Here is a 15,752-nt window from a genome sequence, read left to right as displayed (position 1 = left end):
ACTGAATCTTGCAAAGGGAAAAATGTGTGTTCTAAATAAATACAGCTATATCACAAGTATATATCACAAATCAAGTAGGGAGCTGAACTGAGCAAATATGTTTTGAGATGCTGCTCTCAAAGAAAGTAATTTATGAAGCAATGCCAACAGTAAATATGCTTTGAGGCTTGGTGTTAATACATATTTCAGTTATCACTATGGAAACTCAGAGTAACTACTTAGCTAAAGGTCTATAAATATATGAGCAAAAACAGAAACGGATTTCCAAGAAGCAGCTAAAGGCAGCAACAAACATATCTGTCTTTGCTTATGGCAGTAATTGCCAGGGGAGAAGCAGCAAAAGTAGCAAAAGTTTTCCACTGGCATTTCTGGGTTTCAATTCCTTTTCTAAATGGCAAATTTACAGTCTTTCAACTAAACATTTCAATATGCACATAGTTGTCTAGCTCAGCTGGGGAGACGTGAAAACCTATACCCTAGAAAAATTATTAAAATGTTCACTTTCTACAACATAATTGAACTTATAATTGAGAAAAAGTGTCAGATATTGACTGGTAATTTTTTAAGGAAACTAATTTGTTCTTTAAAACTGTTGATCGGAACATATCCATATAAATAAAAACCTGGAAAACAGAGCTATTAAGCTTGGGATATGGAATTGTAACATAACAAACATTACAGTGACAAACTATTACAGTAGCATGAGCTTAAGAGCTGCACTTTGTTGTGCACTTTCTGAGAGTTTCTGAAATTCCTTGATTTTTCTAAAAATATTTTCAGTATGTCGGGAATGAAATTACAGACTACAAATCACATTAGGCCTTGGAAAAACAGAGTGTTTTTTGAATACCAATCACTCATGTCTGCTTCAAAAAACAACAAAATAAAAAGTCAACATTATCTTTCAGAACAGTCTTTGAAACAGACACAGTGATGTACTGTTGTTAAAGATGTGTTGTGAAGAACAGATGACTAGACAAGAAAATTCCCAAACATACATATTCAAGGATATCCATGCAAGATTACCATAAAGAGAAACTCTGTTGGGAAAGGTAGCATTTTTTACACCTGAAACAGCAGGGAAAAGCAGACTGCTTTCGGATTTGCAGGCCTTTCATAAAAGCCCCCTGTGTGTTCAATGCTTTATCTATTGTTTCTCCAGTTGGTTCAGTAGGAATTATTACTTCTTGCTTTTTCTTTTTTTTTTTAAAAATGTTTTATTGCTGTACTGGTTTAACACCATTACTATTTACAGAATACACCGATGTGTTCTAGTAACATATAAAAAAATATTTTTTTCCTATGTTGCTCTTACAACATAGAGACAGTTCAGCTCTCCCTTTATTTGCCTCTAGGATCAGGAGATACCCCACTTGTTTCACATCCAGTTAATGCTTCAGACTAGTTTTTTTAGTTTCTAACCCTTGCAGGTTCACTGACTTTCTTTCACTTCCGTTCTCAGCTTTTTCTTCCCTAACATCAGAGTGACAGTAGATGTCTTAACTTCTCTCTCTTCTCAGTTCTAAGCTTGTCTCACAGTTTTTACTTGGAGGCTAACTTCTCTGTTGATATGTATATGTTCATTAATTCATTGCCATTACAAAACAAAACAAACAAAAAAAATTTATATGTTTTATCTGCTTTCAGTAGAACTCTGATGTTAAGCCTGCAATACAGTGGCATAGAATCATATGGCTTTTAGACGTTTTTTACCATTTTTGTTCTCTTTCTTAAAATATCTTACTTTCTTGGGTCAACCTAGAAATAAATGAATTGAACAATTCACTTATACAGATCTGGCAGAGCTTGAGGTTGTTTCTATTTTAAGAGCATGCTGGCCTTACATTGGGAATCACATGTCTAGCAGGAATGCTTCAAAGAAATATACATATTGACATTCTGATTTTCTTATAATGTTGCTACCAGCTATTCTAAGACCAGAAACTAAAAGCAGCTGAGGGTTAAGCTATTCATAGAGCAAAAGTAAAAGAAGAAATGCATACATTTAAAAGGGAAGTTTTGCCTTTGACAGTGTCTTCTGGGCAGGGTGAATTTAAGAAATAGAAATGTAGGCATATACATTGACACACCTAGACTTCTGAGCACATGGAGCAGGTCCCTTTGATACAGCATGGCTTCACAACATCTTCTTCACTGAACGTGTGAAGAATAGATCTGCTTTGAAAACATCTTACAGATGCAGACTATAGAAGACGATTAGAGCTAGATCTAAAGGGTGTCTGATTATCTAGACAATTTTTTGAATGTGGGTGCTTAAGTCTGAACCTGAAATCCAACCACTCTTGCAACATCACCTTGTTGATGTTCAACAGTGATTCCTGGTTTGTTAGATGATCTTCCTGCTCTTCAATGGTATAATCAGTCCCTTGTTTGCTGTGTATTCATAAGTGGTTTTACTAGTGCAAACAGTAGCAATCCATAAAGAATCTATTATGCTAGAGCTTCTGAACTAAGCAAGTGCTCATTGTTTCTTTCTGTGATCAAAAGACCAGACTGATATTTTATATTTTTCTTGTAGACTTTTGCAGATGATTATCTTGTAGTTATCTGTTTAAAAGCCTTGCGGTTTGCCAGTGCCCCCTTTGACATTTGGTCATTTCTTCCCCTCACTTATTTCTCTAAGGACTGACAACCTGTGACAGAATGTAATCACCAGTGATGACTGATACAAAGCAGTACTTACATGCTTCTTTCCTTAATTGCCATGCATTAAAAATATTCTACAAGTTTTCTTCTACTTTTTCACATTTTACTAATGGCAACTGGTAATAGAAGAAGCAAATGATATCTAAAAGTAAATGCTGTATACATTCTGGCTGTTTTTCTGCTTCACTTGTTCTTTAAAGCACTGCTCATCCAGATTAATGTATTCAAAAACTCATTTCAATTATTTTTATTATGCCTGGCTTCAGCTTTCTGCCATTAAAAATGTGAGTGCACAGTTCATTTAAGGATTCAGTATTCCTGTTAGACAGTAATTCACGTCAGCTTCTGCATTAACATTCCAGCAATTCATGGGATTTAGTTGATTTATAGAAGTATTTGGAACTGGAACCCTGCCTCTGCCACTGAATATGGTTTTGTGTAGGGAGTATTTTACACACTAAAGCTTAACAGTCAGTAATAAGCCCTTTATGTTTTGGACAGCTGCTCATGATACTGTGTTTTCTGACTATCCAAAGGCAAATTTATCTCTTTCACTTCAACTTTTAAAGTGTTGATTAAGGTATCAAACATATGCTTCTAAGTGCTGGAGATACTAGTTTCTTGGTCAGGTCAGCCTTGGCATGAGGTCAAAAAATTGCAAGTAAAAGAACTTGAGACAGATATGGTGGTAGAAGTGTTTTTAGTGTTTGTATAAAAATTCTTTGTGTAGCTCTGGTGCAATGTGCTTTTAGCTCTCACCATGCCAGTTTGATAAAATGAAACATTTTCTGGAAAAGGGCAAAAAAAAATCTTTATATGCCTAAATTGAAAGCATTTCCTCTGGATTGCTTTAATACCTGTATCCTTGTTTTGAAAAGCTGAATTGAGATTTAAAGGAAAAAACAAGAGACAGGCACAAATGGGTTTAGAAGTCAGTGCCTGGAGCATTTTCACCTAATGACCACTTGCAACTGAAGGAATTAGAGCAGTCAGTGCAAATACAGGGCCAGAAGGCGCTGGCAGACTAGTCATTCGATTCCATTGGATTCCTGCTGAATAGTTTACAACGTATTATCTCAGGGAAGGGACTCCTCATGACTAGTCATGAACACGTACATTGCTGAGCCATATTTGGACCTCAGAAGTTATCTTTCTCTTAGGATATCTGTTCTCATATTAATTCTTAGTTCAAAATAATCACTCTCCTTTTCCTGAAGAGTACTGCGTTACCTCTAATGGATTTTCATGAACCAAGAGCAGTATTATACAATATTATAATAAATCATAACCAACCTGTACTTCTGATCTAGTACTTGATCTAGCAGTTGGCAGCCCTGCCTGTGGCAGAAGGGTTGGAAACTGATGATCCTTGAGATACCTTCCAACCCAAGTCATTCTATGATTCTATGATTCTTCTTGCCAATCTTTAAATATCTTATTAATTCTCATCTCTATGAATATACAGCGGTCTAGACAGTGATGTCTTCAACTGCTGGAGGTAAAGCAACAGTAAAATGCAAACACAATGAACTGAGACTTTTTGAACAATTCAGAATGTGGCTTTCTGTCAGTACTGTTGTGAAAGATGGTTTTCTGAACACCACCTTTTTCTTCTTTGGCTCAAAGCTCTCTTTCTGAGGTATTTCTTGCGATACTCTGATGTATCTAGGAGGTGAGAGGTGTGTGTCACCCTGTGGTGATGGCATCACTTTGTGAACAGTTTTACATTTGAAAGCATTTTTTTGGAGCTGTTTGCCTTTGGAAAGGAGTGCTCAGGAGTGTTTACTGGCAGAAGATCTGGCCTGTGGCCAAATAATTCCAGCTTGGTACGAGAGACTGGGAGATGGTACCATTGTATTCTGTGAAGGCAAGATACATGTGGGCACTTCCCTACTCCCTCTTATCTGCTGGCAAGGCCCGGAAGATGGGAAGAAAGGAGTTCCTGCTGAGGTCCAAAAACCAGAAGCTGTCTCTCCAAAGAGAGCTGACTTGACCACTTTGGACTTATAAATAAGTTTGTACTGTCATTGGAAAAAAAGACATTGTCAACAGAACAACACAACCTCTGACGACCCATCTCTACTGAAGATCAACATCTGACACTAGGAGCAATGCTGGGACTGTGGTGGTGACTATCTCTCTTGCTTTCTACAAAGACTCCTTGCTTTTATTTCCTATCCCTTTTCTATCGCCCGTCTTCCCTTCTCCATTTCCCTTAGTGACTAGGATTTGTAATAAACTGGCCAGGCTAACATTTGAACAGTTATGTCTTAATCTCACTGTCAGGTACACATATATCAAAATAACCTTCTCTCCCTCCTATAACTGCAGTGAGACAACTGTCTTTTCTGGATTAACAATGTTTTTGGAAAGATGATCTCCCCATGACATAGCAATGCTCTCAAAAAGACCTTGAAGCTTGGGCTTTTCTGAAAATAGTTATCAGAGGTATGAAGATGGATGAAAATTTTAATTTTGTACAACTCCTCAACAACTTCTGATGTAATGAGATGTTCATAACTGTTGCTCTGGCATACTCTAATTGTCTAACAAAGCTGAGATGAGATGATATGCCTGGTCACTAAAATGCTTGTCAAATATAGGTCTGACATTAGGTGAAGCACTGATAGTAAACAATCTTTTGATCATTTCAGGCTATATACATTCAAGATCAGAAGACACACCTGCAACTGCAATCAAATTTGTTGGTTGTGTTCCCGCTATACTGGGTACATGTTGTTCACAGAATCATTGAATGGATTGGATTGGAAAGTACCTTAGACCCCACCCAGTTCCAACCCCTGCCATAGGCCGGGCTGCCGCCAACCAGCTCAGGCTGCCCAGGCCTGAGCCCTGGCCCTGAGTGCCTCCAGGGATGGGGCACCCACAGCTTCTCTGGGCAGCCTGTGCCAGCACCTCACTGTCCTCTGAGTAAAAATTTTCCCCGAGATATCTAATCTAAATTTCCTCTCTTTTAGTTTAAAACCATTCCCCCTTGTCCTATCACTTGTGGAAAATAAGACTCTCAGTCTTGCAAGCTCAGGCATGTTCAATCATTTTGTTGTGTTAATCGCATTTCAGTGTGAGTACAGTGATTGTCAACGGTTTGATGAAACAACCAGTTGAATGTACGTATTTATTTCATTCTAGTCATGTTTCAATTTCTTGTTTTAGGCAGAGCATCTCTTGTGTTGTCAGTGCATCAGTGAGGTGAATCCTATAAAGAACATAAAAGACTCTAGGAAATACCTCCAAGCACAAATTTAAATTTGTGACAACCACTTTCAAGACATACTGAAGATAAGTAAGCTAGTAACGGTGGTACTTACTACGTTGCTTAATACTGCCAAGCTTGGGGTGAAATTTTAAACGTGATGGTTTTGGACTCTTAGATTTCTCAGTCTGGGAAACAACTTTGGGAAGGATTTATTTTCACTCTAGAGATCTCAATGTGTTCAGCTTCAGAATAAATCTTAATCCTTTGCTTGCCTTGCAGCATCATAGTGAATTCTTAAGTTTTGACTATACAATGTTTTTCGTTATAAGTATCAGCTAGAACAGAAAAAAGCCTTATAATATTACCATTTTTAAAGTAATTTCTTTCTCAAACTTGTAATTTTTTTTTAATTAGGTCATAGTTCATGGCATGAGGCAAAGCAAACCTGCACATTCTCTTAGCAGAATGGTGATACCAAGTCCCATGTAAATCTTGGTGCACCTTGAAGTGTCTTGAAGCATGATATCTACACACCAAAGGCTCTTCTTTTCTATGGCAGCTAAAAACTTACTACTGGAAAGATTACTTGTCATTATCTCACCTCGATTTCCTGTGGGACATTTACATCCTGAATAGATAGTCTGCATAATAGCCACTGTTGTGCTATCTAGTACACATTTTTTTAGTGGGAAACTTATCATGTGAATGTCTACTGGTACTCGAAACCAGATCATGTACTGACTCTGATTTGAAATTATCATTAGCATTATTTTCCCTCTCATATGATGTGTGAAATTTTTCTAGGCTAGGAACAATGTCTATTCTTTCCTTAAAGGCAGTATCATGCAGTAACTTATTTACTGATGTAAGTGTGAGCTGCAGTGCTGTTTATACTGCTTTCCTTGCTGCACTTGGCTAATCTACCTACCACTTTCTTGAGTGGCAAATCATTGTTGAGCTTCAGCCTGAGTGTCATTCAGCAGCCTCATATAATAATCTACCATTAATCCTGTTTGTGAAGGCCCAGAGTTGCGCAAGATTGTGAAAAACTATATGTGTCAAAATTTTCTATGAATTCCTTCCTCTTGGAGTGGTAAAAACCACCTCTCATAAATGAGCTGTTAGACTTAGTGAAGAAAACATTATATGGCTTCATGATTTTGTTTTCTTTTTAAGTTTTCTACCTGAAAGACATCATGATTCCTCCAGCCTACAGGCTTTTCAGATACAGATCACTTTTTTTTTTTCTTCTTTTGGCTTATATTTTTAGTATAGGCAATGTCAAATTGTTCCAATACATTTTCTCAGATAATCATCATGTGCACTGGAAAAAAATTTGTTTTTAAGAAAGAGAATGAAGTAGCAAAGAAATCAGGTTTTGCTTGCAGCAGCATGAGAGGTCACAGAACTGAACAGAAATGAACGAAATGACCCTTGACCATGAAACTGTTGAGGAACGTAAACAGTAATCAATCTGTTAGAATGAGAAAAAGTCATTTATTCAAACTTCCCTTCTTCTACTACTTGGAAAATGTTCTTAAGAAATAAGAACAGGTAAATTATTTGAAAAGACCCCAATAATGTGAACTAACATAATATAAAAATGTTGCTCATAAATGGTATGCACAAATGCTTAACCTCCAAACAGACAGTTTCATTTTGGGGTTGATTTTCCCATCTGTTTCTCTTCTGTTAAACTAAGAGGATTTTGCATAAAGCTAATTAAATCACAAGTATGAAAACTGATATAGGTGAGAGGAGAATTAGTTCCTACATTCATGTATTTTGACTACTTGAGATTAACTGTTCATGGAAAATGATCCCAAAAGAATCTCAGAGAAATTCTGTTTGAAATTAGTTTTCAGACTCAAATGAATTCTGACAATTCACTACTGCTTCAGTTCTCTTTCTAACAACTAAGTGATAGTGACATTTATATTAAGGTCACCTAATGCTTTTCATTAAAACCTCTCATATCTTAGCTATCAGTGTCTTATTTTTTTGGCAAAACTTGCCACTCACAATAAATTATTCTGACTTTTATTCCTGTCTCAAGCTGTTCTTTCTTCTCCTTGCCACTCCAAAAAAGTTTCAGTAATATCAAATCAGTCTCTCTGGAGTATGCAGCATAAAATACATGTGGAGATTAAACTGAATATTTTTTTTTTTTACTTCATTGAGTTAGGACTCTGGAAAGAGCTAGTGGATTATGGAAGAAGTGATTAGTGCTCTGTAAGAACATGAAATAGGCTCTCATTTGCTTTTGCAGTTTGCTCCAAATCCAGAAAAATAGGTTAAAGGAGCAGTCTCCTGGGAAAAAGGAATACTTAAAGCTGAAAGTGATAACTGCTTTCCTCCAGCCTGAGAAGAGGTTGATGGTTTATAATATTACCAAAGATGGACTGCAGCCTACCTATCATTGTAGAAGTGCACATCTATAATTTTCTCTCTCCCTCTCTTTTTAATGGGCATTAGGTGACTGGGTTTCCAGTTCTGCTGTTCTAAGGAACTGGGATCTGCCCAAAATTACCACTTTTACACAAATCTCTTTTAGAAACATAAGCATCTCCTTCATGTCAACTGACATGCAAGAACAGTGAAATCAATAATCAATTTTCACAACATTGTTTAAAGCATCTGGAACAGTAGCACAGAAATAAACAATTGTTAATTTTTCAAACAATTATGAAGTCATTGTACTCAGTAATTCTAATTCTATGTGCTATATCATAAATGCTATATTCCTGTTCTGAGAAGCTCTTATGAAATGCCACAACTGATGTAATTTTCTTTCTTTTTTGGGTAGAAAATGTTTTTTTTTCTAATTGTATTGTGCAAGAGAAAAAATGTTGGAAGTAGACTATGAGAAAAAGATGTTATTATATCTTTCATAGACTTGATTGATTTGTATAACCCTATATAATGACTGTAAGCTTATTTCTCCTCATAATCCTTTTCTTCATTGACTTTGTATAGTGGTCTATTGTATTCTATCGATCTTTACATGCCATGGAACCAGAGACTGAAAATGACAGTTTTATCTTATGTGAGCAAATGGTCCTTAGTGATTCTGCAGGGATGGAACACATTTAAACATAGCTGATTGATCCCTGCTATACAAAAGCTGACTATATCGGGAAGAGGAATGTATTTATGTGAGGGCTGAACTGCTTAATAGCTTGTTTTAATTGCTCCATTATAAGTGCACATGGAACAGAGAAAGGCATCAGATCATAGGGATCAGATCATAGCCTTTGTTCTGTGAGGGCAGTAAAATCTTGTAGTGGCAAGGTTACTTGATAATTATAATTGAAGCACTGTGAGGTTTGAAGACTTTAGAAGACTTCTTAGGGTGACAGAGGAAAATGATTGGGGAAGTAGTTTATCATGCTCAGCCATGCTCAACCAGAGGCATCTTTCAAGGAAATAATGGTCTCTGAGTTTGTGCATTCATTTTCTACTTCACAGTATTACTTAAAAATAGGAATGTGTACAAGGTGTTGATGTTGGGACACAGAGGTTTTGCAAACATACAAAGCAGGCTCTTTTGATTCACTTTCCTGCAACAGACAAAATAAATTGATGAGACTTGGTTCATACAAGCTGTAAGTAAACTAGCTTTGTGAAATGCTAAAAGCAGAAGGAATATGGATTCCTGGGATATTCAAATGTGATGGCTCTGATCTTGGGTATGCACAGCATGCTCGACAAATGGGTATGTGGGCTGACTTTTCTGGGTCAGTTTACGTGATAAAGCAGATTATTCCTTGCTGTCAGGCAATTGCTGTACTGCACCATTCTATCACATGTATCTTGGGTGTTTCTGCACATCATATTCTGCAGAAGCAACTTCAATTAATTTGTTTCATTATCTTCATAAGATATAAACAATCTCCTTGAAATTATAAACTATGTTTGAATAAGCAGAATAAGATTTTACTTATATCAGAAGAGCAATTATTTATACTTTGTGTGTGACTCTTTACAATGATAAAGCTCTTGGTGATAAAAGTTGGATGAAAACTGTCAGCTACATACAAATCTGCTGCTCTTAATAAATAAGGATATTTATTGTTATGTATCAGTTTTCTTTAAGCTGTGTAGCACACCAGAGGCTGACTACAAGCTTCCAAGAAAATGCTTGTTCTGATTTCAAAAGACTTATTATGTCGCCAAATTTCCAAAGTCCAGCTACACAGCTAACTTAAATCAGTGCTAGAAAGAAAACATACTTGGGGGAAAACAGCATGTGACCTATGAATCAGTTCTCAACTCCTATGCTCTCTGTTTCAGCCATGATGAATTCCTTTCAGTACTTATTATTTCAATAAATAAAAGTTATATTTCTTTACTGTACGCTCATTTAACATTTTAATGAACCAAAAAGCACACATTATAAGAGCATTTGAGAATTATATATGTATATTTTTCCTTTATTAGTGTCTGGTTGTAAAATGCAAGTACATACCAGGAAACATAGCCTCACAATCCGGTGAAAATTTGAATGTAGTAAGTAGGCTGCTATACATATGAAATATTAATATGATTTTTTCTTTCTCAGTGAGAGCAGGGGTTGTGAAGCTAGTAAGCAAGGAAATAACACTTATTGTCTGTCTAGTCTGAATTTTCTTCAAACAGGAAACTGGGGCATATGCCTTACAGTGAAAAACCTAATATAGAAATCTTCTATATTGGGATTCCCAATTAGAGTTGTTTACATCTGCAGGCTTATTTTAAATATGGAGCTAACTTTCAAGAAAAATAAAAACCAAACAACAATACAAGTCATTTGCAAAGTATGGCTGTAAGCTATTATATTTTGGTTGAAAAGTTGTCCCTTCTCTTTATGAGCTAGAAAAGATAATGCAGGAAAAAAGATGGTAAAATGTTATCTCTAATCTTCCTTCAGATTCCCAAATAACATATTGTTTTCCAAATGGGATGATATGGTTCTGCTACACTGAAATATTACCTCCTATCTAAATCTATCTTAACATTAATTCATCATGAGCATTCCCTCTATGAAACAGACCAGAATCACAGAATCACAGGATTACAGATTGGTTGAGGTGGAGAGGACTTCTAGAGTTCATCTGAAAAAGGGAATGTCCTGGTAAAGATGAATTATGAAGGGTTTGGATTCTCCCATGAGCTTTTTATGAAATAAGAGGACAATACGGGAGATAAGTTCAGTTATAGATGAATTTTTAACTTAGGTTTTAACTACAGAGAAGAATCACAGAAACCTTGAGATTTCAAGGGACCTCTGGGTCCTTCTGGCCCACCCACTGCTCCAGCAGGGCCACTCAGAGCAGAGTGCCCACGGCTATGGCCTGGCAGCTTTTGGAGATCTCCAAGGAGGAGACCCCACAGCCTCTGGGCAGCCTGTCCATCACCCTCACAGCACAGAATTGCTGCCTCACATTCAGAGGGAACCTCCTGTGTGCCGGTTTGTGCCCTATTGCCTCTTATGCTGTCACTAGGCACCACTGGGAAGTGTCTGGCTCAGTCTTTGCATCTTGCTTCAGGTGATTATATACATTGATGAGATCCCCTCAAATCTTCTCTTCTGTAGGTTGAACAGTCCCAGCTCTCTCAGCTTTTCCTTACAAGAAGATGTGCTCCAGACCTTTGTCATCTTTGTGTCCCTTTGTTGGACTCTCTTCAGTGTGTCCCTGGCTCTCTTGTACTGGGGAGCCCAGAACTGGACTCAGCGCTCCAGGTGCAGCCTCACTGATGCAGAGCAGATGGGAAAGATTATCTCTCTTGACCTGCTGGTGATACTTTGCCCAGTGCAGTCAAGAATACCAATAGACTTCTTAGCAGCAAGGGCACACTGCTGACTCATGATCCTAGTTCCTTTACTGCAAAGTTACTGCCTGCTTTTCCAGAGTTCTCCCTCAAATAATGTATCATGTCTTCAGAATAAATATCCATACATAGGTTTTTTCACAAGTACTTTTCTGATCAATGAATGTATATATTTGTTTTGTAAAAAGAAACTAAGAGAAAGTTATCTAGTTGAAATGCTCCAATGTACACTACAATTACTAAGATATCTTTATCATCTTGTGCATCTTGAAATGTAAATAAAAAATGCAATGGAGACTGCAAGATATCTGTTCACTTCATAAATCTTATTTCACCAATAGCAATAGACAGAACGACTTTCTTATACTATCAGCTATCATGGATAAAATAGAGATTATAGCTGCAGATTGATAAGTCTATCAAACGTGCAAATAAGAATTAAAACAGTCAGATTTAGGCAAGGAAGTAACTGTTGTAAATTACCTCTCTGCCATTTTCTAAAGGTAAAGTGACAGAAAATTACTTTAAAGGCCATCAGAAGTTTTTATTTTACTTAATTTCTGTAAGAGATTCCTGAACATATTCAATACTTCACCTAAAATATTCTAATACTAGCTGGATTGTGGAAACTCAGTAGAGATAATGTTAACCTAAATGACGTAAACTTGGTAGGAACAATATTCAACTTAAATTGAAGTTTACACATTATTGATTTTGTAAGACAGCCTTAGTCAATTTAACAACATTATTAGGCCAGTCCATTACTGGTATAGAGTTCAATTAAATGTAATCAGAACTTAAAATATGGATCCATTACGTGGCCCCTGAAATAAAGTATAACTTCATCAGGGGTAATTCTAAATTTGATCCTCGTGGTCCAAAGAAAACCTTAAAAAGATCTTTACAGTCTGAATCGATCAGAATGGTATATACTAGTCTTGAAATGAAGGCCGCAGTAAACAAACAGCACAATAAAATGGAATAGTAGGATTTACATTTTTTTGTGATAAAAATCTCAGAAAACACCTTTTTTTCATAATCCAAAACTGCATTATGCTGAGATTTTTGTTAAATGATTACTAAGAAATTTGTGGAGTTCTAAACCCTTCCTCTCACCTAGATTTTCAAATTGGAATGATTATTATCTTTTGCATATTACCTGACATTTGTTTCTTAGTATAGTACTTATTATAGTACTTAGCACTTCTCAGTAAAGGCACTCTTCTGTTCAGTCATTTTTCTCTCCCCTTCATTTTCATATTGCTTATTCTCCTCTCTATTTGAAATGTCTATCTATAGCCCCCAACATTTCAGATAATTTCTGTTATGTTGCTAAAAACAGTCCAAAATGCCAAGATCAGAAATCAGGAACTATGGTTTTCAGTATCATTCTTGGTAGACTTAATAATCATTGTTGCCAAGGATTTGTTTCAGAATGAGAAAGTTTGAGAGCCAAGAGATAACAGCTTATGATATAAATGGCCCCTCCGTTTAACAAGAATTTTATCAGATTGTAACAGTCTTTTTCATGCTTGATTTCTCATGTAATCATGTACCCTGAAGGAAATGACACATTTTGTTCTGCACCAGTAAAAAGATAAGAAAAACATAACAGAGAAAAGGAAAAGAATGGAGCACAAAGCAAACTTTGATGGTTATATTATTTTTAGAGGCTGCTGTTTCAGTTCTTCAAATAGTCTCCATTCATCTTTTTGTTTTTCAGCATGATGGAAGCACTGAAGTTTCTTAGAAAGCATGTCTGGAGCTCTGGAGTTTACATTTTTTAGAAAGCATTACAAGTCTGAGATCATTGTTCCTGTCACTAAACAACAAGGGAAAACTACTCATCTTCTTCAGCTGCTCAGTAAAAGGGAAAATTATGATTCACACACTTCTGCTGCCTTCTAGAGCAGTGATAAACAGAGTAGTGTGGTTTGGTATGCTACCAGGAAACAGACTCACCAGAAGAGTCTGGTTCTGCGCTACTGGAAGGTAAAAGGATTCAAGCTTGCAAGGATACAGTGTACTGCTGCAACTGTAAATGACCATTAAAATTTAAGTTTAAAGAAGGTAAATAGCATCACATGTTATCATACTTCTGATGGGCAGACTGTATAGCACGTTAACATTTTAAAGCATTTATCCTTAATGGAACGTTGATATGCTGGATAAATTTCTGCTATGAAATTCTATTGTGTAATCCCGTTATGGCTCGTGGGGTTGCAATACTGTAACCTAAACCTAGATCCTAGGCAGTATGAAAGGGAAGATTTCACTCTTCTTTAATTTATCAAGATATGATAGCAAGCAAATCTAGCTTCACTGTTTCCAGCAAAGTGGGTGCTGATTTTCACCAGCTTGATACATGAAATGAAGGCAATTTGCATAGCTGTTGCTCTATACCATTTTGTCATTTGAGATGAACAATTCTATACATAAATAACCAAGTATGTTTCTCTTGACAGGATCCTGACTCCGAAGGAAGTATTAGAAAAAATTAGGTTAATTACCTATTATACAGTTTATTATCTTAAAATCAATTTATTTAAAGCATGTAATGGTTGAAATTAATGAATTATTTCAAAACAATTGTTGTAAAAAGGACACAAATTTCAGAGTAGCCAATGTGGTTTTCTTCAAAATCTTTCTGAGTGAGGCATTCCAATTCTAGGTACTGAACAGCTTGGGGATGTTGGCAGTATTTGCAAAATAAAGGATGAAATGAAAGAGCGGACAGTATGCAAAACACAGATCTTTAAATTTACTAACTGTTACAGAGGCAAAAAAAAAGTTAATTTTGAGAGTAATGCTACATTGATCAGCTGAAATAGTTCTTCATTTTCTTAGTTCTGCCTATAGTTTGAAAAACAATAAAAACAAAAAACCAACAACCCAAATCACACATTTGTGAATCTTATCAAGAAGCTCAGGAAGGAGGCTGAAATTACATAAATAAATATAAGCAGTTAGTCTATCTCTGTCACCATGTTTGGGAGCAGCATTTAGAAATGAACTATTATATAGCTAGTAACAGCATCAAAATGACTGTTTGGGTCTAATGTTCAGAAGCCTGAATCAGAAATAACTGAATCTAAACTAACTCATGGCGATTAAAGTGATAAAACCAGCACAAGGTTTGAATCAGAGAGATCTGCAGCCAGTGTACTTTCAATCAAGACAACATTTTTTGTTTATGGTAACAGAGAATCTTCTTATCAAAAGTTTACAACAATTGTATCATATACACGATATTCACCAAATATAACATGGAAGTATATTTAGCCACAGTTTTAATAATCTCATTTCCCTGGATATTTTGAGAGTCTGTTGAGGTTCAGGTTGTAACAGCTATCTGAACACATTTGAGGATTATATTTATAATTGTAAATGTGAAGGCTTTCTGTGAATGACAAGCTAGCTTTTCTGTTACAGATCTTTATCACCAAATGTAGCTCCCTTGTCATAAGGGAAACAGAGATAATGCAACAATATGCTATGTACTGGCTATGAGGATTTGGGGAATCAGCACAAGAGCCTGTACAGTGCAATACATTGGCAAATGACTCTAAAGCTGACTGAAGATTTTCAGAAGAATCTCATGATATTGAAAAGCAAAATGAGCAGACAAAATTCAGTGTTAAGAAGTGTACTTGAATAAATGTATACTAAGAAGATCGATGCAGTGATGTATTCTCAGTTATTATGCTATAGTCAGACCTCTGAAAACATCAGCTCAGTGTTGCATGGCAGTCAATGTGGCAAATAGATTATGAGATGTTATTAGAAAAGGAACAGAGAAATAGGAAACATCATGCAGCTCTTGTGTAAATGCATGATACACCATTTCCTTCCCCATTGTACGTGGTCTTTGAGAAGATGCACGGTAATGTGTAAAAGAATAAAAGAAGGAAATACGCTGATCAGAATCACACCTACTGTGACAACTGCAGAGCCCTTTTTAGTACAGAAAACAGGATGAAGGGTAAAGCATTGTGAATAGTTCACCAGACATTGTTAGTAGAATTCTTCATGTAAGAGTAGCTTGGCGCAGTAATTT

The 15,752-nt window shown here is 36.2% G+C and overlaps 1 long non-coding RNA gene across 1 annotated transcript in view; it reads left to right on the top strand.

Moving 5' to 3' along the window:
* Nucleotides 1–15,507, top strand: part of LOC110405658 — a 38,261-nt gene extending 22,754 nt beyond the window's left edge. The window contains exon 3 of the long non-coding RNA XR_002443037.1: nt 13,419–15,507. This is a non-coding gene — a long non-coding RNA (uncharacterized LOC110405658). The remainder of the gene's footprint in view (nt 1–13,418) is intronic.

The sequence above is a fragment of the Numida meleagris genome, chromosome 1 (genome assembly GCF_002078875.1).
Source record: "Numida meleagris isolate 19003 breed g44 Domestic line chromosome 1, NumMel1.0, whole genome shotgun sequence".
Taxonomy (NCBI): domain Eukaryota; kingdom Metazoa; phylum Chordata; class Aves; order Galliformes; family Numididae; genus Numida; species Numida meleagris.
Note: the sequence above shows the minus strand (reverse complement) of the source record. Positions and strands in the feature narration are given on the sequence as shown.